The following is a 27,741-nucleotide window of genomic DNA, read 5'->3' on the forward strand; positions in this document are numbered from 1 at the left end:
ATGGGACCTAATGAAACTTAAAAGCTTTTGCTTAGCAAAGGAAACCATAAACAAAATGAAAAGACAACCCACAGAATGGGAGAAAATATTTGCAAACAAAGCAACCAACAAAGGATTAATCTCCACAATATTCAAACAGCTCATGCAGCTCAATATCAGAAAAAATAAAAAAGAACAACAACAAAACAAACAACCCAATCAAAAAATGGGCAGAGGGCTTCCCTGGTGGCGCAGTGGTTGAGAATCTGCCTGCCAATGCAGGGGACACAGGTTCGAGCCCTGGTCTGGGAGGATCCCACATGCCGTGGAGCAACTGGGCCCGTGCGCCACAACTACTGAGCCTGCACGTCTGGAGCCTGTGCTCCGCAACAACAGAGGCTGCGATAGTGAGAGGCCAGCACACCGCGATGAAGAGTGGCCCCCGCTTGCCACAACTAGAGGAAGCCCTCGCACTGAAACAAAGACCCAACACAGCCAATAAATAAATAAATAAATAAATAAAATTAAAGGTGCTAATAATTAAAAAAAAAAAAAAAGGGCAGAGGATCTAAATAGACATTTTTCCAAAGAAGACATACAGATGGCCAAGAGGCACATGAAAAGATGCTCAACATCACTAATTATTAGAGAAATGCAAATCAAAACTACAATGAGGTATCACCTCACACCGGTCAGAATGGCCATCATCAAAAAATCCACAAACAGGGACTTCCCTGGTGGTCCAGTGGTTAAGAGTCCATGCTCCCAATGCAGGGGGGCCTGGGTTTGGGGAACTAGATCCCACATGATGCAACTAAGAGCCCGCATGCCGCAACTAAGAGATCCCACATGCCACAACTAAAGATCTCATGTGTCACAAATAAAAAGATCCCGCATGCCACAATGAAGATCCTGCGTGCTGCAACTAAGACCTAGTGCAGCCAAATAAATAAATAAGCTTTTAAAAATCTACAAACAATAAATGCTGGAGAGGGTGTGGAGAAAAGGGAACCCTCCTACACTATTGGAGGGAATGTAAATTGGTACAACTACTATGGAGAACAGTATGGAGGTTCCTTAAAAAACTAAAAATAGAACTACAATATTATCCAGCAATCCCACTCTTGGGCATGTATCTGGAGAAAACCGTAATTCAAAAAGATACATGGAGCTCTACCCACCACCAGAGCCTCCCATCAAGCCTCTTAGATAGCGTCAACCACCAGAGGGCAGACAGCAGAAGCAAGAATAACTACAATCCTGCAGCCTGTGGAACAAAAACCACATTCACAGAAAGATAGACAAGATGAAAAGGCAGAGGGCTATGTACCAGATGAAGGAACAAGATAAAACTCCAGAAAAACAACTAAATGAAGTGGAGATAGGCAACCTTCCAGAAAATAAATTCAGAATAATGATAGTGAAGATGATCCAGGACCTCGGAATAAGAATGGAGGCAAAGGTTGAGAAGATGCAAGAAATGTTTAACAAAGACCTAGAAGAATTAAAGAACAAACAGAGATGAACAATACAATAACTGAAATGAAAACTACACTAGAAGGAGTCAATAGCAGAATAACTGAGGCAGAAGAACGGATAAGTGACCTGGACGACAGAATGGTGGAATTCACTGTTGCAGAAGAGAATAAAGAAAAAAGAATGAAAAGAAATGAAGACAGCCTAAGAGACCTCTGGGACAACATTAAACGCAACAACATTCGCATTATAGGGGTCCCAGAAGGAGAAGAGAGAGAGAAAGGACCAGAGAAAATATCTGAAGAGATTATATTTGAAAACTTCCCTAACATGGGAAAGGAAATAGCCACCCAAGTCCAGGAAGCGCAGACAGTCCCATACAGGATAAACCCAAGGAGAAACACACCAAGACACATAGTAATCAAACTGGCAAAAATTAAAGACAAAGAAAAATTATTGAAAGCAGCAAGGGAAAAACGACAAATAACATACAAGGGAACTCCCATAAGGTTAACAGCTGATTTCTCAGCAGAAACTCTACAAGCCAGAAGGGAATGGCATGATATACTTAAAGTGATGAAAGGGAAGAACCTACAACCAAGATTACTCTACCCGGCAAGGATCTCATTCAGATTCGATGAAGAAATCAAAAGCTTTACAGACGAGCAAAAGCTAAAAGAATTCAGCACCACCAAACCAGCCCTACAACAAATGCTAAAGGAACTTCTGTAAGTGGGAAACACAAGAGAAGAAAAGGACCTACACAAACAAACCCAAAACAATTAAGAAAATGGTCATAGGAACATACATATTGATAATTACCTTAAAAGGGAATGGATTAAGTGCTCCAACCAAAAGACACAGGCTTGCTGAATGGATACAAAAACAAGACCCATATATATGCTGTCTACAAGAGACCCACTTCAGACCTAGGGACACATACAGACTGAAAGTGAGGGGATGGAAAAAGATAGTCCATGCAAATGGAAATCAAAAGAAAGCTGGAGTAGCAATACTCATATCAGATAAAATAGACTTTAAAATAAAGAATGTTACAAGAGACAAGGAAGGACACTACATAATGATCAAGGGATCAAGCCAAGAAGAAGATATCACAATTATAAATATATATGCACCCAACATAGGAGCACCTCAATACATAAGGCAACTTGCTAACAGCTATAAAAGAGGACATCCACAGTAACACAATAATAGTGGGGGACTTTAACACCTCACTTACACCAATGGACAGATAATCCAAACAGAAAATTAATAAGGAAACCCAAGCTTTAAATGACACAATAGACCAGATAGATTTAATTGATATTTATAGGACATTCCATCCAAAAACAGCAGATTACACTTTCTTCTCAAGTGCGCACGGAACATTCTCCAGGATAGATCACATCTTGGGTCACAAATCAAGCCTCAGTAAATTTAAGAAAATTGAACTCATATCAAGCATCTTTTCTGACCACAATGCTATGAGATTAGAAATAAATTACAGGGAAAAAAACGTAAAACACACAAACACATGGAGGCTAAACAATACATTACTAAATAACCAAGAGATCACTGACGAAATCAAAGAGGAAATCAAAAAATATCTAGAGACAAATGACAATGAAAACACGACGATTCAAAACCTATGGGATGCAGCAAAAGCAGTTCTAAGAGGGAAGTTATAGCTATACAAGCCTACCTCAAGAAACAAGAAAAATCTCAAGTAAACAATCTAAACCTTACACCTAAAGGAACTAGAGAAAGAAGAACAAACAAAACCCAAAGTTAGCAGAAGGAAAGAAATCATAAAGATCAGAGCAGAAATAAATGAAATAGAAACAAAGTAAACAATAGCAAAGATCAATAAAACTAAAAGCTGGTTCTTTGAGAAGATAAACAAAATTGATAAGCCATTAGCCAGACTCATCAAGAAAAAGAGGGAGAGGACTCAAATCAATAAAATTAGAAATGAAAAAGGAGAAGTTACAATAGACACCGCAGAAATACAAATCATCCTAAGAGACTACTACAAGCAACTCTATGCCAATAAAATGGACAACCTGGAAGAAATGGACAAATTCTCAGGAAGGTATAACCTTCCAAGACTGAACCAGGAAGAAATAGAAAATATGAACAGACCAATCACAAGTCATGAAATAGAAACTGTGATTAAAAATCTTCCAACAAACATAAGTCCAGGACCAGATGGCTTCACAGGTAAATTCTAACAAACATTTAGAGAAGAGCTAACACGCATCCTTCTCAAACTCTTCCAAAAAATTGCAGAGGAAGAAACACTCCCAAACTCATTTTACGAAGCCACCATCACCCTGATACCAAAACCAGACAAAGACACTACAAAAAAAGAAAATTACAGACCAATATCACTGATGAATATAGATGCAAAAATCCTCAACAAAATACTAGCAAACAGAATCCAACAACACATTAAAAGGATCATACACCACGATCAAGTGGGATTTATCTCAGGGATGCAAGGATTCTTCAGTATATGCAAATCAATCAATGTGATACACCATATTAACAAATTGAAGAATAAAAACCAGATGATCATCTCAATAGATGCAGAAAAGGCTTCTGACAAAATTCAACACCCATTTATGATAAAAACGCTCCAGAAAGTGGGCATAGAGGGAACCTACCTTAACATAATAAAGGCCACATACGACAAACCCACAGCAAACATCATTCTCAATGGTGAAAAACTGAGAGCATTTCCTCTAAGATCAGGAACGAGACAAGGATGTCCACTCTCACCACTATTATTCAACATAGTTTTGGAAGTCCTAGCCATGGCAATCAGAGAAGAAAAAGAAATAAAAGGAATCCAAATTGGAAAAGAAGAAGTAAAACTGTCACTGTTTGCAGATGACATGATACTATACATAGAGAATCCTAAAGATACCACCAGAAAACTACTAGAGCTAATCAATGAATTTGGTAAAGTTGCAGGATACAAAATTAATGCACAGAAATCTCCTGCATTCCTATACACTAATGATGAAAAAGCTGAAAGAGAAATTAAGGAAACACTCCCATTTACCATTGCAACAAAAAGAATAAAATACCTAGGAATAAACCTACCTAGGGAGACAAAAGACCTGTATGCAGAAAACTATAAGACACTGATGAAAGAAATTAAAGATGATACCAACAGATGGAGAGATATACCATGTTCTTGGATTGGAAGAATCAATATTGTGAAAATGACTATACTACCCAAAGCAATCTACAGATTCAATGCAATCCCTATCAAATTACCAATGGCATTTTTTACAGAACTAGAACAAATCATCTTAAAATGTGTATGGAGACACAAAAGACCCCAAATAGCGAAAGCAGTCTTGAGGGAAAAAAACAGAGCTGGAGGAATCAGACTCCCTGACTTCAGACTATACTACAAAGCTACAGTAATCAAGACAATATGGTACTGGCACAAAAACAGAAACATAGATCATTGGAACAAGATAGAAAGCCCAGAGATAAACCCACGCACCTATGGTCAACTAATCTATGACAAAGGAGGCAAAGATATACAATGGAGAAAAGACAGTCTCTTCAATAAGTGGTGCTGGGAAAACTGGACAGCTACATGTAAAAGAATGAAATTAGAATATTCCCTAACACCATACACAAAAATAAACTCAAAATGGATTAGAGACCTAAATGTAAGACCGGACACTATAAAACTCTTAGAGGAAAACATAGGAAGAACACTCTTTGACATAAATCACAGCAAGATCTTTTTTGATCCACCTCCTAGAGTAATGGAAATAAGAACAAAAATAAACACATGGGACCTAATGAAACTTAAAAGTTTTTGCACAGCAAAGGAAACCATAAACAAGATGAAAAGACAACCCTCAGAATGGGAGAAAATATTTGCAAACGAATCAACGGACAAAGGATTAATCTCCAAAATATATAAACAGCTCAGGCAGCTCAATATTAAAGAAACAAACAACCCAATCCAAAAATGGGCAGAGGACCTAAATAGACATTTCTCCAAAGAAGATATACAGATGGCCAAGAAGAACATGAAAAGCTGCTCAACATCACTAATTATTAGAGAAATGCAAATCAAAACTACAATGAGGTATCACCTCACACCATTTAGAATGGGCATCATCATAAAATCTACAAACAACAAATGCTGGAAAGGGTGTGGAGAAAAGGGAACCCTCTTTCACTGTTGGTGGGAATGTAAATTGAAACAGCCACTATGGAGAATAATATGGAGGTTCCTTAAAAAACTAAAAATAGAACTACCATAGGACCCAGCAATCCCACTACTGGGCATATACCCAGAGAAAACTGTAATTCAAAAAGACACATCCACCCCAATGTTCACTGCAGCACTATTTACAATAGCCAGGTCATGGAAGCAACCTAAATGCCCATCGACAGACGAATGGATAAAGAAGATGTGGTACATATATACAATGGAATATTACTCAGCCATAAAAAGGAACGAAATTGAGTCATTTGTTGAGACGTGGATGGATCTAGAGACTGTCATACAGAGTGAAGTAAGTCAGAAAGAGAAAAACAAATATCGTATATTAACGCATGTATGTGGAACCTAGAAAAATGGTACAGATGAACCGGTTTGCAGGGCAGAAGTTGAGACACAGATGTAGAGAACAAACATATGGACACCAAGGGGGGAAAACCGCGGTGGGGTGGGGGTGTGCTGAGTTGGGCAATTGGGATTGACATGTATACACTGATGTGTATAAAATTGATGACTGATAAGAAAAAAAATGGCATGTGATACTTAACAAAGGAAATAAACACACACACATACACACACACAAACACACACACACACACGTAGAAAAAAACAAAAACAAGATACATGCACTCCAATGTTCACTGCAGCACTATTTACAATAGCCAGACATGGAAGCAACCTAAATGTCCATTGACAGAGGAATGGATAAAGAAGATGTGGTACATATATACAATGGAATATTACTCAGCCATAAAAAGAAATGAAATAATGCCATTTGCAGCAACATGGATGGACCTAGAGATTATCATTCTAAGTGAAGTCAGACAGAGAAAGACAAATATCATATATCACTTACATGTGGAATTTAGGAAGATGATACAAATGAACTTATTTACAAAAGACAAACAGACTCACAGACTTCAAAACCAAGACTTTGGTTACCAAAGGGGAAAGGTGGTGGCGGGGGGGGGGGAGAATAAATTAGGACGTTGGGATTAACATACACACACTACTATATATAAAATAGATAACCAACAAGGACCTACTGTACAGCACAGGGAACTCTACTCAATATTCTGTAATAACCTATATGGGAAAAGAATCTGAAAAAGAATGGATACATGTATAACTGAACCACTCTGCTGTACACCTGAAACTAACACAACATTGTAAATCAACTATACCTCAATATAAAATAAAAATTAAATTTAAAAAGAGGTAATTATTATGGATGGTTATACCATTTATGCAAAAATAAAGTACAAATTTAAATTGTCAAAAAAATTTTCCCCTCAACTTGTTATTTTGAAAAATTTTAAACCTGCAGAAAAGCTGAAAGAACAGTACAGTATATAACCTTTCCACGGATTGACCAATTAACCTTTGCCATGTGAGTTTTTATCTCTGTAACTACGTCTGTATCTACGTGTAGACGTGTATTTACACATGCACGTATGTCTCTATAATCAATACATTTATATCTATACACATCTTTTTGTTGTTGGATCACATAAAAGTTGCAGACAGCATCGCCCCTCACCTCTAAACTCTTCAGCATTATCTCCTAAGATGAAGGACATTTTTCTACATAATCACAATACCACTAACAAACCTAAGAAAAGTAACAGTAATTCAATAGTACCAACTATATACAGTTGACCCTTGAACAACGTGGGGGGTTAGGGGTGCCAACCCTCTGAGCAGTCAAAACAGAGTTGGCCCTCTGCATCCGAAGTTCTGCATCTGAGGAGTCAACCAACCTCAGATCATGTATTACTGTAGTATTTACAAGTGGAAAAAAAAGGTGTGTAAGTGGACCCATGCAGTTGAAATCCTCATTGTTCAAGGGTCAGCTGTAGTGTGGTATTCAAATTTCCTTATATTTTTAAAAAATGTCTTTTACAGCTGTTTGTTTTTTAGGTGGAGGGGGCTTAAGGATCACCACAAGGACAAAGGTGCATAGGTGTGAAAACTCCTGCAATAGTGATTTTTCAAAAATGCAAAGAACCTGAATCCTGGAAGCTGTAGATAGGTAAAGTTGACTGACATTGACCCTGAGGAAGACGCCAGAACAGAAAATTTTCTAATTTAAATTGTATTCTGAATGGATAATATATTCACTTGGTTCAAAACTCAAGAGGTACAAAACGTTTGTTGAAAAGTCTTCTTGCCCCTGTTCTCTAGTCACCCAGACTTTTTTACCTGAGCAGCCAGTATTAGCAGTTTTATATTTTCTTCCAGAGATAATGTATGCATACACAAGCAAATATGAAAATACTTCCCTTTTTCACACAAGTAGTAGTGTTTTATCACTTAATATAAATCATATAATTTCACTAAGTCATGGGGTTGATTCCTTTGACAAATACTGAGTACCAGTTATGTACTAGGTACTGCTCTCTCATTAATACATATATTTTGAAATAATTATAGATTCACAGGAGGTTGCAAAGTCTAGAGGGGGTGGGAGTGACAAAGCCCCCTTCCCCATTTTTCCCAGCTTTACATGTTTATAGTACAATATTAAAACCAGGAATTTAATGTTGGTATAGCAATAGGCACCTGTTTTACAAACTGGAGATGGAGCAGTGAACAGCCCTCAAGCGGGGCGGGGTAGATAAATACGTAAAATGTATGTTAGGTGGTGGTGACGTGTCCAGTGGGAAAACAAGGAAAGAGGAATAGGTTTGTGTGGGTGTTTTTCAACATTTTATTATGAAAATTTTCAGACGTTAAGAAAAGTTGAAAGAATTATACTGAGAATACCCATATATCTACATGTTACTGCATTTGTGTGTGTGTGAGTGTGTGTGTGTGTGCGCGCATGCGAATTTTAAGTAGGGTGGTCAAGGAAGGTCTTGCTGAGAATGTGATAGTGAAATAAAGACCCAAAGGAGTCCAGTGGTTAGGACTTGGCGCTTTCACTGCTGAGGGCATGGGTTTGATCCCTGGTTGGGGAACTAAGATCCCTCAAGTCTTGTGGCCAAAAAAAGAAAAGAAAAAAAAAGACCCAAAGGAGTTGGTGGTGGGGGGAAAGACCATGGGTTTCTGGGGGAAGAGTTTTCCAGGCCGAGGGCACAGCAATTAGAAGGTCCTGAAGTGGGAGCATTCTTGGGGTGTTGAAGGAAAGCAGGGAGGCCAGGGAGCTTGAAAAAGAGGCGATGAAGTCAGAGGTAATAGGGTGTCTTTTGACTGCTTATAGTGGTTTTTGCCAGGTTGAACATTTTTATTTTTATTAATTGCATTTATCAATAAGTCTTTTAAAGCTCCTAGGTTTTGAGTCATACTTTTAAAAAGCCCTCACCATTCTGAGATTGTTAGAAGATTCTCACTTCCTTTTCTAGTATTTTTAAGATCCCATCCTTTCATAATATTAATTCTTTTATGATTTTAGTTTTTATATTTAAATCTTTCATCCGTTTGGAATTTATCATAGTGTAAGGCATGAGGTACAGATCTGGCTTTACTGTTTTGTCCAAATGTCATTTATTAAACAACCCACCTTTCCCTGATTTGAAATACCACCTTTGCTACACTCTAAATTCCTGTACGTGTGTATTTGGGTCTATTTCTTGACCTAGTGTTCTACTCCATTGATCTGCCTGTGCACACTTATTGACTGTGGCTTTATGATATGTTCCAATATCGGGTAGGAAGAGTAGGTTACTAAAGTGTGTTTAAGCTTGACCAAAATAACTGGTAGGAACCAGAATGGGTTCACAATTCAGAACAGGGCCTATCAGACTAGCCCTTCTGGGTTTCTGGATCGATAGCCCAGGAAATGGGGAGAGTGCTTGACTTCAGCAAGCTCTTCATCAGTCTCCCAATATGCTTGTGGCCAGTGTAGAGAATGGTGGCCACATATTAGGAGAGTTAAATTATTCAAGCAGTTAATAATCATACCCAAAGGACAATAGATCAGGGTCATCCTGGAGATTTCTTGGGCTGTGTTCCAGACCTTGCTCAAAATTCCTCTAAGTAACGTGGATGGAGAGCTGTGTACTAAATTTTCGTGGGACACAAAGTCGGAAGGCTAGCATGTATTTGGAATTGTCTGACAAGGATTTTTTTTAAAGTTGCATGGTAGAATTTCATAGGGGTCAGAAAATGGTTCTGTCTTTGGGCTTCTCAAGCAACTGCATAGTATAGGAAGTTGTGGTTTAGCAGAAAGAGGGGGATACAGAGATGGGTGGGGGCTTAGGAGAGCCTGGATCAGGTGATAAAAGGGGGGGTGGGGATGTGGGTGGATGGGTTAGTGGGGGGCCTTGAAAGATCTGCCCAGGAGTTTGGGCTTTTCTCTAGGTGGCAGGGATTCCTTTAACGTTTAACCTGGAGGAAGGAAGCGACAAGTTCTATCTTCCATCAGCTTTGGCAGCCCGTGGAGGAGAGCAGGAGCCTGAGGGGTCAGAGAGGAAATGAACACTGGTGTAGGTGGCGGATGTTGAAGCGTGACTTTGGGCAGTGGCCATGGGCAGGGACGCGCAGGGCGGGCTGTCGGCTGTCTAAGAGTGCCCTTTGGCCTGCTCTCTGGTATCCGTGAATGCTTCAGTTCTGGGGACTCTTGCCAAAGGCTGGCTGGGCCTTGCCTGGGGACAGTCTCGAAGTCTTTCCACTTTTTCCCAGGAAGCAGATTAGTCTTCTGCCATCTCTCAGTACCATGTGTCAGTGTCATTGCTTACAATCCCCCAGAGATGGGGCTTTGAGAGGATAGCTAGCTAGAAACTATAGAAAATCCCCCAAACGGCAGGGCCTATGGCCAAGATTGAAGTAATTTTGGGGTTCTTGAGCGCTTATGGGGTACAAGCAGGGTAGCAGGCATTGCGGAAATAAATAATACATTATTTGAGATCCTTCTCTAAAGGGATTCACAACCTGGCAATAATTAGAACACTTTGAGCAGTTCCTCTAGGATAGCGAGCAGCTGGATATGTGGGGTTTGGAGCTCAGGAGAGGGATCGGGGCTGCAGAGAGATTTGGGAGGGGGTAAGTCACCCCAGGAATATGATTTGAGTGAAAAAAGTAGGCTGTGTATGGAACTCAGAAAACACCAACATTTTAAGGGCAAGAGGAGCCTTTAAAGAAGAGTGAAGGGAACTTGGAGAGGGTGATGTCCCAGAAAACGAGAGAAGAGCTTCAAACGGGAGCGGGAAAGCATCAGTGCTGCTGAAAAACGTCCATGGGATTTGTCAGTGATCAGTGGGTTTGGGCAGAGCAGTCTCAGAAGGGTGGTGGGGGCAGAACTCAGTGCGGGAGTTGGAAGGCGAGAAAAGGGGGAGAGCAAGATTCTGCACAGGAAGGAGAGGGGAGGAGATGGGGTAGTGAGGGCGTTGGCCACGGGCAGGCTCTGTACCACCCCGATCTCCACCCAGGCACTGTGGCCACTGTGCAGGCCACTGTGCAGGCCACTGCCCACCCCGCTCTGCTCCTGGCGCGTTCTCTGCACGCTTTCTGTCTGCTGCGGAGGGCCAGCTCCTCAGCCTCGCGCATGATTCCTGTCACAACCTCCAGGGAGAGGCAGAGCTCCCCAGGCAGGTCTCAGGCTCTGGTCACCCCTAACAGAGGCAGAGAGCTGACGTTTTCACAGGGGCTTTGGACATCCCATCTAAAATCACCTCTCCTGGGACTTCTCTGGCGGTCCAGTGGGTAAGACTATGCACTTCCACTGTAGGGGGCAAGGGTTCGATCTGTGGTTGGGGAACTAAGATCCCACATGCCGCGTGGCACGGCCAAAAAATTAAAGAGAAAATAAAATCACCCCCTCCTGTCCCCACCTGCCATCATCAAGCCCTTCCCCTGCTTCCCCCCACGCTCCACTTTGTAGCACTTAGCACCACCTGACATATGCGATTTAGTATGAGTTTATTTGGAGCTGTCACCTCCCAGCAGAATGTAAAGCACCATCAGAGCAGAGACTCTTTTGTTGTGGTTTGTCCACTGCAGTATTGCCAAGTCCCAGATTCCTGGTTTGAGGCGGGGGCTCAGTCACCACCAAATGAATGAACAAGTGAATGAGTCACTGAGGAGGAATCCCTGAAGGGACCTGGGAGGTGTCACAAGCACAGATAACTGAGGTTCCCCTCAGTCCCTTCCGGAGCTGAAAGTGCAACAAGCAAGCCTCACCCACAACCTGATAAGCTCTGCAAGAGCCAGCTCTCCAACTGACGGGCGTGTTTGTAGAAGGTTCAGCAGAGTTTATCCTGTCAGGCTGAGGTCACCCAGCGTTCTTCTCACACAGCGCCTGTCCCAGCCCTCTCCCTCTGAAAAGGCTGAAGGCAACAACAAAGCACGGGCTGGGGCTGTAGGGCCCCTGGGACTGCGCTGCCCCTGCCCCCTGCAAGCCAAGGAGACCCTTCCAGGGGCAGCTCTCAGGGCACAGATCCTGTGGCGCCCACGGGGGCCACCTCCCGGGCCTCTGTCTCCCCAGGGTCACACTGATCTCCAGTCCACGTGCCTGGTTCACTCTCCCCCTTTCAGGTCTCTACCTGCCCCGGGCCCAGGTGGAGAGCTGCTTTCAGATGCCAAGGGTGCTGCAACCTGCCCAGCGGACTTCCCTAAACACTCTCTCATCTGTAGCACCTCCTGCATAAGGCTCAGGTGCTATGTATTCTTTTCTCCCTGTGATTCCTGGCAAACGCTGGGCCTGGAGGAGTCATTAGTAAACGGTAAGTAAACGGATCCTGTGTGTGATCCAGAGTTCAAGAGGAAGCTGCCCGCTTTCAGTCCTTTGTGATTATACTTGGTCTCCCTAATCTCATGCTGCTCTCATGTTTCCCAATTTGATAACTCAGTTTTGCCCCAGATTTCTTCATCTCTCTGACCCCTCTCAGTCTACCCTCTTCTTTGTTTCCCCAGCTCCCATGTGGTGGCACATCGCTTAAGCCACACTTTTTTTTTTTTTTTTTTGGCTGCACCCCGCGGTATGCAGGATCTTAGCTCCCCGACCAGGGATCGAACCTGTGCCCCCTGCAGTGGAAGCACAGGGTCTTAACCACTGGACCACCAGGGAAGTCCCTTAGGCCACTTTTTTGAGTCTTAAACACCAAGAATCTGCACCCATTTACATGTTGATCATTTCAGTCCCTGCCAACCAGCCTGGAGGTTACTTGCCTTCATTTATCACACTCCACGAACCATCTCTGTTTCTCTCTGCTTCCAGCGAGCCATTCACTCACTCACTGCTTCCGCAACACGCACTACACCTGTAATGTACTTCCTGTAGGCCACATGTGATGCCGAATGCTAGAAGGAACACAAAGGAGAACTACCCAGTCACTGTCTCCAAGGACATCTCAGGCTCCTGGGGAAGAGGAAGCTAAATAGAAGAATGCCAGGAAGTGAATTTGTTCTGTAATCATAGAGCACAGTGGGAGCCCTGGAAGAGAGCTGTTGGGTCCATGAGGGGGTAGGGATAGTGGGGAGACGTAAGGGCATAAGGGCTTTCGAGAGCAGTGTCTGTTGTCTGGGGGACAGACATTCTGGATAAAAGGTTGGGAAACTCCACCAACCCAAGTGACTGGAGCCAAGAAGAAAGGACATTTCACATTAAAAATTTTTTTCATATCCATAGAAAACTTAACAGAATAGCAGTACAACAGACACCCATATACCTTTCACTTAATCAAATATTGATATTTTGTCACATATGCTTTTTCTATACCTTGAACCATTTGGGAGTAAGTTGTATCATCATGATACTTTACACTTCAATACTCCCACATGCCTAAATGTTTATATGGTATTTCCTAAGATTAAGGATGTTCTCTTACACAGTCATGATATGATTATCAGTCAAGAAATTTAACAATTGAGAGACTACTATTACCTAATATGTTGCCCATATTTGCAATTCCTCAATTGTCCCGCTAGTTTCCATTACAGCTGTTTGTGAATTTCACCTTTTTATGTCACTAAGTCATGGTATGTTGACCCATCTGTGACCTGAACTCTATCCTTTGTCCCATTCCTGAGTCTCCTCCCTTCCCTGACTTATATCCATATACATATAGGTCACCTATATCCATTCACGGCCCTTAGTAGGATCTCTGCAGCATGGGCCACCTCTGCTAACTCCTGCTTTGCTGTTAAAGCATTAGATTCTAGAATTAGTATTTACTTCTTCCTTTCTCTTTGATCAAAAGCAAAAATAATCCCAACTAACAAGAGGTTCATAACTTTTTACTAAAAAGATGCCTTTCAAACAACAATGCCATATATTTCAGACAAAGATAAGGTCCAGGTTGTGGGGAGGGCTGACACACTATCAAGCTCCCACCAAGCATCTCTCTCTTCTCATCTGGTCCCACAGTCATGAAGGGTGGGGCCCTTGACCACTGGAATGAGACACACACACAAACACCTAACCTAGATTCATCAACTGCATCACTTCCTCAGTTTTCCCAGAACACTGAGGTTGGCACTCAAAAAGACCTCTGAAAAAGACCTCAGGCTGATTAGGTGATACAACTGCTCTTGTAACAACACAGTAGGCATTCATATTTTTGTGGAATGAATGAAACATATAAAGGAATGGTTGGAGATGCCAGGAATTGACCGGACAGCAGGCAGTGGGAAAAGAAAGTTTGGGATTGGTTTGAGCCATTCTATTATTTTTTTTCTTCCAGTTTTATTGAGATAAAACTGACATATAGAACTGGATAAATTTAAGGTGTACAGCATAATGATTTGACTTACATATATCATGAAATGATGATCACAATAAGTTTAGTGAACATCCATCATCTCGTATAGATACAAAATTAAAGAAATAAAAAGTATTTTTCCTTGTGATGAGAACGCAGGATTTACTTTCTTAACTTTCATATATAACTTACAGCAGTGTTATTTCTCATGTTGTACATTACATCCCTAGTACTTATTTATCTTATAACTGGAAGTTTGTACCCTTTGACTGCCTTCATCCAATTCCCACCTGCCCCAGTAACCACACATCTGATCTCTTTTTCTATAAGTGAGTTTCTTTTTGAAGTACAGTTGACCTACGACACTATGCTAGTTCCTGTTACACAACATACTTATTCGATATTTCTATACATTTCAACATGATCACCATGATAAGACTAGTTATGATATCTTACCATACAAAGATATTACATAGATATTGGGACTTCCCTCATGGCACACTGGTTAAGAATCTGCCTGCCAGTGCAGGGGACACGGGTTGAAGCCCTGGCCTAGGAAGATCTCTCACGCCACAGAGCAACTAAGCCCGTGCGCCACAACTACTGAGCCTGCGCTCTAGAGCCTGCAAGCCACAACTACTGAAGCCCCTGCGCCTAGAGCCCGTGCTCTGCAGCAAGAGGGGCCACCGCAATGAGAAGCCCGCGCACCACAACAAAGAGAAGCCCCCCGCTTGCTGCAACTAGAGAAAGCCTGCGCGCAGCAACGAAGACCCAACGCAGCCATTAAATAAATAAATAAATAAATAGCCAAACCAAAATAAAACAACAAAAAAAGAAGGCGGTGGGCATTCCAAGAAGACTGCCCAGATTGTCTACATTGCTAGACATGCACAGCCCTAACCACCATATGGATGGAACATTAACCCAAGGGTGACCAGAAGGGACCATAAAAGAAGCCCGGTTTCTTTCCCCCCTGTGCAGACCCTCTCTTGGTCTCACCCGCTGCTCCCTTGCAGTGTATCCGATAAATCTCGCTTTCTACCCTCGCTTCTGACTCAGTAAATTCTTTTACCACCCGCGTTGCCGGCCCCTTCACTGCACTCTGTGGCATTTTGGTGGCCTCTTCGGGGAGTGCCTCTCTCTCCTCTCTGTGCCTTTTCTGATCGTCTTCCAACACGCAGTGATCGGCCTATTGGGCCTACTGACTTGGGGCAATTGAAGGTCCCCGGCAGGGGCTACTCCTCAGCGAGACCGGAAGCCCTCCGGGTCGGGACTCTGACCCGCTGGCACCCTAAGGGATACGGTCTCTTCTTCTCTTCAACACCGCGGATGGTCTGAGGTCCCTGGAGACCCGGGATGGCGCACCCTGGCCAAGGAGACTGTTCGGACGTAAAACCTGGCCCCATACGGATCGACAGTCCCTGCCCAATCAGGTGGAAGTGTCCTTTGGCCCTAGCCTTGGGACTCCTCACTTCCAACGCCTGGTGCAGTTGGCAGCGGCAGCTCGTCTGGGGCGAATCCAGGCACGCTGTGAGATCCCCTTTTCCTTTCCATTCTCCCTTGAGGACCATCCATCCTGATCCACCAACATCTCCAGGTACTTCAAACCAGTCGAGTCACCACAAAACCAGCGAGTTTCCCTTCTCGGCTGGCCCGAGACCACTTTCCACTCCCTCCTCTTGGGCTGTTCACCCTTAAGGCCCGACACCTGTTGGCGGGGTGTCAGGAGGCCTCTGTCAGACAGAGCACGCCTGCAGAGGTCCTCTATTCTGTGGGGGGAGGTGGCGCCCCAGTCTAGAGCGCAACCTCAGGTCCCCTGCGGACACTACAGAGGCCCATCTCCCTCTAGGGACAACTTTTGGGCAGGTGCTGTGTTTGGTTAAGATCCAATATGGGTCTAACACCCTCTATTCCTGCTGAGTCACCTTTGGGATGTATTCTTAAAAACTGGACTAAATTTGATCCCCAAACTCTCAAAAAGAAACGGCTAATGTTCATTGCTAGATCAGGAGGTCTGGCCCCTCGATTGATCCCTAAACTATAACACTATCCTGCAGCTTTATCTCTTTTGTCGTAAACTTGGGAAGGACTCTGAGGTCCCCGACATTCAGGCCTTCATGGCCCTGTCACAAAACCCCAAAATATGACAAAGTGGTCTCATGTGTCTCTCCAAATTCTGCTCTAAGGCCTGACACCGATATTGTCCACGACCCCTCCTTCAATCTCTCCTGCACTCCTCTGCCACCTGTTCCCCTCCCACCACTCCTCCTCCCTACCCCGACGTCCTCTCGCCTCCCCACACCCATTCAGGACCATGTAAGCCCAGAGGGACTAGCTATTCTGGCCATTCACTTTATCAGCCAAGCTTCATCTGATATCAGACAAAAACTCCAAAACCTTGAACAGGGACCCCAAACTCCCTTTGCTGTCCTATTGGATACAGCCTTTAAGGTCTTTAATAACTGGGAGGAGGCCTTGAGAGCCTAGAGGGCTAAACAGGAAGATGAAAGATAAATGGCAGGCCCAATATATGCAGCCGCGATTGTTAGTTCCCTGTCCATTTCGGGCACTCCCGTGGCTCACCCCAGCCAATCAAAGGGGACAGCCGCCCCGGCCCGTTCCTGCTCCTGCTGCGGCCAACCAGAGCACTTCAGTCGGGAATGTTCTAAGCCTCAGGGCTACAAGCCCTAACGGCAAGCAAAGTGGCCACTGGAAACGGACTGTCCCCCTCTCCCTCAAGGGGGAGGGCCATCCTCCACCCAAAGGCCCCATGCACCACTGGGAGGCCCCCGAGCTCCAAGAGCCCCTCCCCAGGGACAAATGCCCTTGATGCTTTTCCTGGACCACAAAGAGCCATATGAGGAACCTCTTCTCTTGCAGGACTGACAGGGTCCAGGGGTTATATAGGCTCCCATGTTTTCCATCTCTATGGAAGAGCCCTGGGTGACCCTTGATGTGGCAGGGACCAAAATTACTTTCCTCATGGATACAGGGGCCACATATTCCACCCTGACCCCTTTTTCTGGTCCAACCTCTCCGTCCTTGATCCCCCTCACCAGCACTGATGGCAAACCACAAGCGGCCCATTCTACACCTCCCTTGACTTGCATGATAGACACACACCTTTTTACTCATTCCTTTCTGGTCTTGCCTCCCTGCCCTATCCCCCTTCTGGGCCAAGACATTATGTCTAAACTACAGGCTCATTTGCACTTTCTTGAGACCCACCGGCCCTCATGGCACTCTTCACACCAGATTCCTTTTCCCACATAAATCCCTCTTTATCCTTCTCCTGGCAGGGCCACCTTTGTTTAATTTACTTGTTCATTTTGTCTCCAATAGACTTCATTCCATCAAGGTACAAATGGTGATAAGACAAGGATTCCAACCTCTACAATCAATACAGTTGACTACTCTTGAACAGGCCTCCCAAAATTTCTACTCACACACAATCCCATAGCCCCATGGCCGATCAGCAAAGCCAACCGGGATCCCAAGTTGCCCCTTCTCAGCATGAAGTAGCCCAAGATGATGTCGTTGCCCAGATGTTAATGATCTGACTTTGCTGATCTGTCAGGGGGGAAATGTGGAGCTTAACAATAGAACAGTCACCTTAGGCAGGGGAGGTCATTTCAAGATAAGGCAATCGCATCCTCCCCCAATGGAGAATTACCAGCAGCCACAAGCAGTGGGCATTCCAGGATGACTGAGTTACGACATACCCAGCCCTAATCACCATATGGGTGGAACATTAACCCAAGGTTGACCAGAAGGGACCATAAAAGAAGCCCAGTTTCTCTCCCCCCGTGCAGACCCTCTCTTGATCTTGCCTGCTGCTCCCTTGCAGTGTATCCGATAAATCTTGCTTCCTACCCTCGCTTTTTTTTAAAAAATTTTATTTATTTATTTATTTTTGGCTGTGTTGGGTCTTCGTTGCTGTGCATGGGCTTTCTCCAGTTGCAGCGAGTGGGGGTCTACTCTTCGTTGTGGTGTACAGGCTTCTCATTGCAGTGGCTTCTCTTGTTGCAGAGCATGAGCTCTAGGCAAGTGAGTTTCAGTAGTTGTGGCACGTGGGCTCAGTAATTGTGGCTCAAGGGCTCCAGAGCGCAGCCTCAGTAGTTGTGGTGCATGGGCTTAGTTGCTCCACGGCATGAGGGATCTTCCTGGACCAGGGCTCGAACCCGTGTCCCCTGCATTGGCAGGCAGATTCTTAACCACTGTGCCACCAGGGAAGTCCAACCCTCGCTTCTTTTACCACCTGTGTTGCTGGCCCCATCACTGCACTCCATGGCAACGTCTTCAGTATTCATCTATTGCACATGTATATTAAAATTCAACAGTGACTTCTGGTAAGCACAAAACAGCCTATCTTTCCCACTGATTACAGCTAAGAACTCTGAATAAAATACAAGATGCAACTAACTACCTGAGTCTGTAAAGTTAAGGCTGGCATGCAGATTGGGAGGAGAGCCAAAACTTGAAGAATCACATGTAACTGGGGTGAGTTACCATGATTATTTTATTCTTTTATCTCCTGGCTTTGACCTGAGAGTGACCTCAGTGGGGGATTGCACAGCAGGGAGCAGCAGTGAAAACACAGAGAGAAACCCTATCTTTCTGGCCAGAGAACTAAGAGAAGGGGCTCCTACAGCTTGGGAGTCTGGTGGTGACTCCCTCTTTTTCTCTCTTGGTTCTGGCTCAAGGGTGGCCCAAGTCACAGAGTGTACAGCAGTGGGGGCAGCATATAAAACTGAGAGAAAACTCACCTTGATGGCCAGAGGAACCAGAAAAAGGAGACCCTGTGGTCCAAGACTGTAGGGGTGAATCTCCATTATTTTTTCCTCTTTTTCTCTCACCACTTTGCACTGGGGGTAGCCCCAGCCATGAGGAACTGTGTGGCAGCACTGGTGACAAAAACTTGAAGAGAAACCCCTTCTTTCAAGCAGGAGGACTGGAAAAAATAGATCCCTGGAGGTTGGAGAGAGTAAGGAAAGTACTGGAGAGGCTATAGAAAGGAAATCCTAATTCTGTGTATGAACTTACACAAATCCTGGGTTAATCTCGGAGCTGTACATGCATGGAACAGACCTAAAGGAGCATAGCCAAGGCTGAGAACTGAGTTATGATATAAACTACCACCCAAGTCCCAGACTAAGAGACATTCATGTGTGGGACAGACCCAAGGCACCACAGCAAAGGTTTGGAAAACACTTAACACTGAAACCACAGCGCACAGAAGGTGAGACAGAGCTTGATGTCTGAATCTAACCAGGCCAATTATCTGCTAAATCAGAACAAACAAACATCAACATTTTCCAAAGGATTTTGACAGGACTTAGAGTCTCACAACATAAAATTCAAAATGTCCAGGATTCAATCCAAACTTGCTTGACATAAAAGAATCTGGCAAATAGGACCAATTCTCAAGTGAAAGACAATCAACAGAAGCCAGCTCTAAGATGACTCAGATATTAGAATTATCAGACAAAGACTTGAGAGCAGCTGTTATACCATGCTTTATGAGGAAAAGATGCTGAATGGAGAGGTTCTTAGAAGAAGAACAGAGATATAAATAAATAAATATTTCCATTTAGTTCATTTATTTATTTATTTATTGTTGCACTGCATGGCATGCAGGATCTTAGTTCTCCGACCAGGGGTCGAACCCATGCCCCCTGCAGTGGAAGCGCAGAGTCTTAATCACTGGACTGCCAGGGAAGTCCCAAAATGGAAATTTCAGAATGGAAAGATTCAATATCTGAAATAAAAAATTCACTGGAGGAGCTCAACAGTGGAATGGAGGTGGCAGAAAAGAGTCAATGAACAGTCACACATTTTCCAATCTGATGAACATAAAGGAAAAAAGATTAAAAAAAAAAACCAATGAATAGAGCCTTCGTGAACTGTGGGACAATATCAACAGTTCTAACATTCATATCATTGAAGTCCCACAGACAGAGGAGAAAACATTTGATGCATAAAATATATCTCAAGAAATAATGGATGAAAACTCTCCAAATTTAATGAAAGACATAAATTTACAGACTCAAAGAGTTCAGCAAACCCTGAACGGAATGAACTCAATAAAACCATGCCCAGGCAAGAGTCAAATTACTGAAAATCAAAGATTAAAAACCAAAGCTTCTTTAAAGTAACCAGAGAACAAGGGCTCATTACATATAGAAGAGGAACAATACGCATGATTGTGAATTTCTCACTAGAAGCAAAGAAGCTAGAAGACAGCTGAATGACATCTTTAAAGTGTTTAAAGAAAAGAACTGTCTACCCAGAATTCTATTTCCAGTGAAAACATATGTCAGGAATGATGACAAAGTGAAGACATTTAGATGGAGGAAAACTATGAGAATTTGTTGTCATCAGACCTGTTCTATAAGAAACGGTAAAGGAAGTTTTAGGCTGAAGGAAAATGATACCAGAGGGAAACCTGTAACTTCAGGAATAAAGGAAAAGCAACAGAAATTGTATATATCTGGGTAATATATTTTTCTATTTTTCTCCTTTTAAGTTACTTAAAATACGTATTACCTGTTTATTTATTTTTAAATTTTCATTTATTTATTTTATTTATTTTGGCTGTGCCAGGTCTTAGTTGCAACACACGGGATCTTTTAGTTGCAGCATGTGGGATCTTTTTAGTTGCGGCACGTGGACTTCTTAGTTGCGGCATGCATGTGGGATCTAGTTCCCTGACTAGGGATTGAACCCGGGCCACCCTGCATTGAGAGGATGGAGTCTTACCCACTGGACCAACAGGGAAGACCCTGTATTAACTGTTTAAAGCAAAAATTAGTACATTTGTCTAGTGGGGTGTTCCATGTATGTAGATGTAATGTATATGACAAGTATAACATAAAAGTGGATGAAGGGACCTAACCTATATGGTTGTAAGGCTTCTATATTTTACTTCGGGTGGTAACAATATTAACTCTGAGTCTACTGTGAAAGGTTAAGTATGTATATCATAATTCCCAGAGCAACTCCTGAAAAACAAAGTCATATAGCCCCAAAGCCAATAGGTAAATTAAGATGCAATAATAAATACTCAAATAACCCAAAAGTAAACAGAAGAGGGGGAAGAAAACATAAAACACAGAAAATAAAATGGTAGACTTGAATTCAACCATATTAATAATTATATCAGATGTAAATTATATCAGATGTAAATTATATCAGATATAATTAATAATTATATCAGATGTAAATAATTATATCAGATGTATATCCCTGGCAGTCCAGTGGTTGAGACTTCACGCTCTCACTGTGGAGGGCCTGGGTTCGATCCCTGGTCAGGGAGCTAAGATCCCACAAGCTGTGTGGTGGAAAAAAAAAAAGTAAATGGTTAAACACTCCAATTAAAGACAGATGATCAGATGGGACGAATCAAGGTCCAAGTGTATTCTGCTTATAACAAATCCACTTTAAATGTAATGATATAAATAGGTTAAAGATAAGAGTTGAAAAACATATGCAATGAAAATACCAGTAGAAGAAAGAATAGCAAAAGAAAAAAAACCAACACACACACACACACACACACACCCCCCAAAAAAACTCAATCAAAAAATGGGCTGAAGACCTAAGCAGACATTTCTCCAAAGAAGAGATACAGATGGCCAACAGGCACATGAAAAGATGCTCAATGTCACTAATGATTAGAGAAATGCAAATCAAAACCACAATGAGGTATTACCTCATACTGGTCAGAATGGCCATCATCAAAAAGTCTACAAATATTAAATGCTGGAGAGGATGTGGAGAAAAGGGAACCCTCCTACACTGTTGGTGGGAATGTAAATTGGTGCACCCACTATGGAGAACACTATGGAGGTTCCTTAAACTAAAAATAGAGCCACCATATGATCCAGCAATCCCATTCCTGGGTATATATCCAGAAAAGACAAAAACTCTTAATTCGAAAAGATACATGCATCTCAATGTTCACAGCAGCACTATTTACAATAGCCAAGACATGGAAACAACCCAAGTGCCCAGATGATTGGCTTAAGAAGATGTGGTACATATACATACAATGGAATATTACTCAGCCACAAAAATGAATGAGATATTGCCATTAGCAGCAACATGGATGGACCTAGAGAATGTTATACTTAGTGAAGCCAGACAGAGAAAGACAAATATTATATGATATCACTTATATGTGGAACCTAAAAATAATACAAATGAATCTATATACAAAACAAACAGACTCACAACATAGAAAACAAACTTACGGTTACCAAAGGGGAAAGGGGGGCGGGGAGGGATAAATTAGGAGTATTGGATTAACAGATCCAAACTACTATCCATAAAATAGATAAGCAACAAAAATTTACTGTATAGCACAGGGAACTATATTCAATATCTTGTAATAACCTATAATGGAAAATAATCTGAAAAAAAAAACTGAATCACTTTGTTGTACACCTGAAACTAACACAATACCGTAAATCAACTATACTTCAATTGAAAAATGAATGGAATGGGTATATTAACATTAGACAAACTAGACTTCACATCAAGCAGCGTTATCAGGAATAAAAGAGAGACATTACAGAATGAAAAAAAAAGGTCATCCCAACAAGAATTCGTAACAATCCTAAATGTATATGCACCTAAGAACAAGGATGCAAAATACAGTGAAGAGAAAACGGATACAACTGAAAGGATAAATGGACAAATCGACAATTATACTTGGAAATTTCACCTACTCCCCTCTCCATAATCAACAGAACACGCAAATCAGGAGAACACAGAAAGTCAGCAAGGATATAGAAGACCTGAACAACACCATTAACCAACTTGACCTAATTGACATTTATAGAACACGCCAATTAGGCATCAGAACAGCATCAGAACAACACTTTCCATGTACACACTGAAAATTCACCAAGACGGATTATATTTTGGGCCATGCAAGAAACCTTAACAAATTTAAAATAATTGAAAATCATACAAAGCACGTCTCTGACCATAATGGACTTAAACTAGAAATCTGCAACAGAAAGATATCTGAAAAATCCCCCAAATATTTGGAAATTGAAACACACTTGTAAATTGTTCATGAGTCAGGAAAACTATCTCAGTGGAAATTAGAAAATAAAAGAAACAAAAATACAACATATCAAAACCTCTATGAGGCATTAGAGCAGTGCTTAGTGGCATTGGCTGCTAGTAACTGTTTAATAATAGGCTCTCTGGAAGGGGGAAGACACCCTAGTGCATAGTATTTCTGACTTCTGTGGTGTAAATACTCCCACTCCAGCTGATTTCAAGGTGACATCACTGAACACAAGGTTGGGAAGAGGTGGGCACAATTGATTCTCACGGCTCCAGGTCACAAGTGCCTGAAGGGAAATTGTAGCATTAAATACTTATATTAGAAAAGATGAAAGCTCTCAAATTTAAAAAAATCTAGCTTTGCATTTAGAAAATGAAAAAGAGCAAATTAAACCCAAAACAAGCAGAAGGAAGGAAATAATAAAGAGCAGAAATCAGTGAAATCAAAAATAGAAAAAAAAAAAAATCAGTGAAACCAAGAGCTGGTTCTATGCAAAGATCAATAAATCAACAAACCTCTAGTCATGACCAAGAAAAAGAGACAAGTGACAAACTGCCAATATCAGAAATGGAAATGGAGAGATCACTATAGACTCTACTCACATTAAAAGGATAATAAAGGAATATTATGAACAATTATACCATGTATTTGACAACTCAGATGAAATGGACTAACTACTTGAAAGACTTGAACTACCAAAACTCAAGAAGAAATAGATAACTTGAATAGTTCTATATTAAAGAGGGTTCTGGACCCAATTCCAGCATGGGGGTGGGAGGGTTTTTCCATATCGACAATTCTCCGACACTAGCTGGGTGTCCTAAAACTCAATACAATTCTGACACTATCTACCTGGAGATAGCATCAGATCCCACATGTTAAGAGTTCAGTCTTTTTTTTTTTTTTTTTTTTGGCCACACTTGTGGGATCTTAGTTCCCTGACCAGGGATCAAACCCAGGCCTATGGCAGTGAAAGTGAGGAGTCCTAACCACTGGACCACTAGGGAAGTCCCGAAAGTTCAGTCTTACAAGACTGCCTCTCCCCACGTACCCCCCTGCCCCCATGCACCCCACCCCCGCCCCCATGCACACATGTGTGCACACACTTACCCACCTACCCACACACACACACTTCAGATGCCAGTTGCAAGTCCAGGTTATCAATTGTGCTTCTAACCAACTGGCTATAGATGGGAGGTTCCAACGACGCCCTCCTTGGATTCAATTAACTTGCTAGAGAGGCTCATAGAACTCAGAGAAACATTTTACTTACTAGACCACTGGTTTATTGTAAAAGGACATTACTCAGGAACAGCCAGCTAGAAGAGATGCATAGGGGAAGGTATGGGGAAAGGGCTCAGAGCTTCCAGGCTCCCTCTGAATGTACCACTCTCCCCAAATCTCTATGTGTTCATTAACCCGGAAGCTCTCTCGATCCTTTTGGGTTTTTATGGAGGCTTCATTACATAGTCATGAAACTGAGTCCCCCTAAAACCAAGTTCCTCTGCCGAGTTTATGATTAGCCTCTCTATCCAAAACTTTATTCCTTTTCTTGTCCCACACATGTTCTCCCTCAAGATTGAGGAGGATCAAAGAAAAGGGGGGACTGTGACTGAGCAGGACCTTATGGGGTCTTCCCATGACAGATTCCGCACCACCACCACCACCCCCCCCCCGCCATGTCCTCCACCTGCCTCTTATTTGTAGAAAATCTTTAGCTGCCTAGGCCTTCCCTGAGTTCCAAAGAACAAATTTAATCAGAAGTGAGAAAATGCAGAGACAGAGGAAAACAGTTAAGCAAGACAAAATAATAATAGTTTACCCATTAAACAAAGTCAAGGACCTTTAGTACCTCCTCAAGGGCTAGACAGTATTCTGAGGCATATCCTTGAGCCGTTTTGCAGATACTGAAACCCCCACCAGGTGGAAGAAGTTAACTGCACGCTGACCACAAGCACACAGACCTCAGACAGGTTGGAACCAGAAGCTTAATGATGTTGACTCCCAATTACCTCACCACCAACCAGTCAGAAGAGTGTCCACGAGTTGATCATGCATCTCACAACCCTCTCCTTTACCTTATCTTTAAAAACCCTTCCCTGAAATCCAACAGGGAGTTTGGGTCTTTTGAGAATTAGTGGCCTGGACTCCTTGTTTGGCCTTAACAATAAATGCTGCACTTTCCTTCACCACAACCTGGTGTCAGTGGACTGGCTTTATCGCACACAGGTGAGCAAAGTTTGGCTTGGTAACAGCCACAGTCGATTAAATCATTAGCCTTTGGTGATTGATCCAACCTCCAGCCCCTCTCCCCTCCCCAGAGGTCAGGTGAGTTGGATGGAAATTCCAACACTCTAATTACATAGTCAGCTTCTCCAGCGACCAGCTCCCATCCTTAGGTGCTATCCAAAAAAGTCACCTTATTAACATAGCAAAAAACACGTTATTGGTCTCATCACTTAGGAAATTCCAAGCGTTCTAGAAGCTCTGTGCCAGAAATGGGGATGAAGACCAAATACATATTTCTTATTAAAAATCACAATATTACATATATCAAAGAAATTGAATTTATAGTTAAAAACCTTCCAACAACAAAAACTCCAGGTACAGACAGTTCTGCTACCAAACATTTTGGGGGAGAAATAATACCAGTTCTACACAATATCTTTGGAAAACAGAAGAGGGGAGAATACTTCCCATTTCATTTGATGAGGCCAGCCTTACCGTATTACTGAAGCCAGGTAAAGATGTTGAACCAGGTTCGTTCTCCGACGCACAGCAAGCCAAACACTGAGATGCCGAGGTTTGCAGCAGAGGAAGGACTTATTCACAGGGCAGCCAAACGAAGAGAACAAATCTCAAACCCACCTCCCTGAATGCAAGAGGCTCAGGGTATTTATAGGATAAAGCTGGTGGGTGGGGAGCATGGGGAGCATGGAGAAAGGTGATTGGAGCTAACAAAAAGGTGAAACAATTGTTCTGCGCAGGTGCAATGAACCTACATGCTTCTTCATGGGACACATGTCCAGAAAGTGGCAGCGACAGCGTGTTCTCAGGGTGGAGCTCCTGGCCCTCTGACTTCAAAAGGTTATCGGACATTCGCACATGCCCAGGTAGGGGATCGGTAGTTCCAATCAGTCTTAACTAGCTCAAGCTGGAACTGGACACAGCTGACTCCAAGTTTCTGAAAAAACAACTTGGGCAAACACCTTATTGTTTAGGCTACGTGATGCTTGGAGGACATGCAAATTTTTGCAAAAACAATTAAAGTGAGCCTGATCAGTGAAGGCAGTTTACAAGTTTAATGGATCTAACTGATGATTGCCCTCAGTTTCAAAGACATAACAAGAAAGAAAAACTGCAAACCAATGTCCTCCATGAACACAGAGGGGAAAATCTGTAACAATACATTATCAAATCGAATTCAGCAGCATGTAAAAAATGTAATAATCACAGCCAAGAGGAGTTCATCCTGGGAATGCAAGGCTGGTATATACAGTTGAAAATCAATCAATGAAATTTACCATCTTAAGAGTAAAGAAAAAAATTCATGTGATCATCTCAATACATGAAGAAAAGGCATGTGATGATATCCATTCATGATAACAATCAGCAAAATATGAATAGAAGGGAACTTCCTCAACCTGATGAAGTTGAAAACCTACAACTAACATCATATTTAATCATGAAATACTGAATGCTTTTCCCCAACATCAGGCACAAGTGAAAGTTGTCCATTCTCACTGCTCCTATTCAACATCACTGGAAGTTTTAGCCAGTGCAACAATGCAAGAAAATAAATAAAAGATACACTGATTGGAAAGGAAGAAATAAAATTGTCCTCATTTCCATTCGATATGATTATCTACATAGAAAATTCAAAGAATCTACAAAAAAGCTCCTGCAACTAATAAGTATGCCTTTCAAGACTGCATGATCAATATACAAAAGTTAATTGTATGTCTATATAGTAGCAATGAACAATTGGAATGTGAAATAAGAAAGAACAATTTGCGGGCTTCCCAGGTGGCGCAGTGGTTGAGAATCTGCCTGCCAATGCAGGGGACACGGGTTCGAGCCCTGGTCTGGGAAGATCCCATATGCCACGGAGCGACTAGGCCTGTGAGCCACAATTGCTGAACCTGCGCGTCTGGAGCCTGTGCTCCGCAACAAGAGAGGCCGCGACAGTGAGAGGCCCACGCACCGCGATGAAGAGTGGCCCCCACTTGCCGCAAATGGAGAAAGCCCTCGCACAGAAACGAAGACCCAACACAGCCATAAATATAAAAATAAATAAATTTAAAAAAAAA

The 27,741-nt window shown here is 42.5% G+C and overlaps 1 long non-coding RNA gene across 5 annotated transcripts in view; it reads right to left on the reverse strand.

The window, feature by feature from the left end:
- LOC309618006 overlaps nt 1-27,741 on the reverse strand; it is a 151,996-nt gene that overhangs the window by 8,556 nt on the left and 115,699 nt on the right. The window contains exon 5 of one of the 5 annotated variants that reach the window (XR_014238231.1): nt 1,466-12,952. The exons of the other annotated variants lie outside the window; for them this stretch is intronic. This is a non-coding gene — a long non-coding RNA (uncharacterized lncRNA). Of the gene's footprint in view, nt 1-1,465; nt 12,953-27,741 lie in introns of those variants that run through there. 5 annotated transcript variants of the gene reach the window in all.

This window comes from Balaenoptera borealis, assembly GCF_965194805.1.
Source record: "Balaenoptera borealis genome assembly, chromosome: 20".
In the NCBI taxonomy this organism is placed as follows: Eukaryota; Metazoa; Chordata; class Mammalia; order Artiodactyla; family Balaenopteridae; genus Balaenoptera; species Balaenoptera borealis.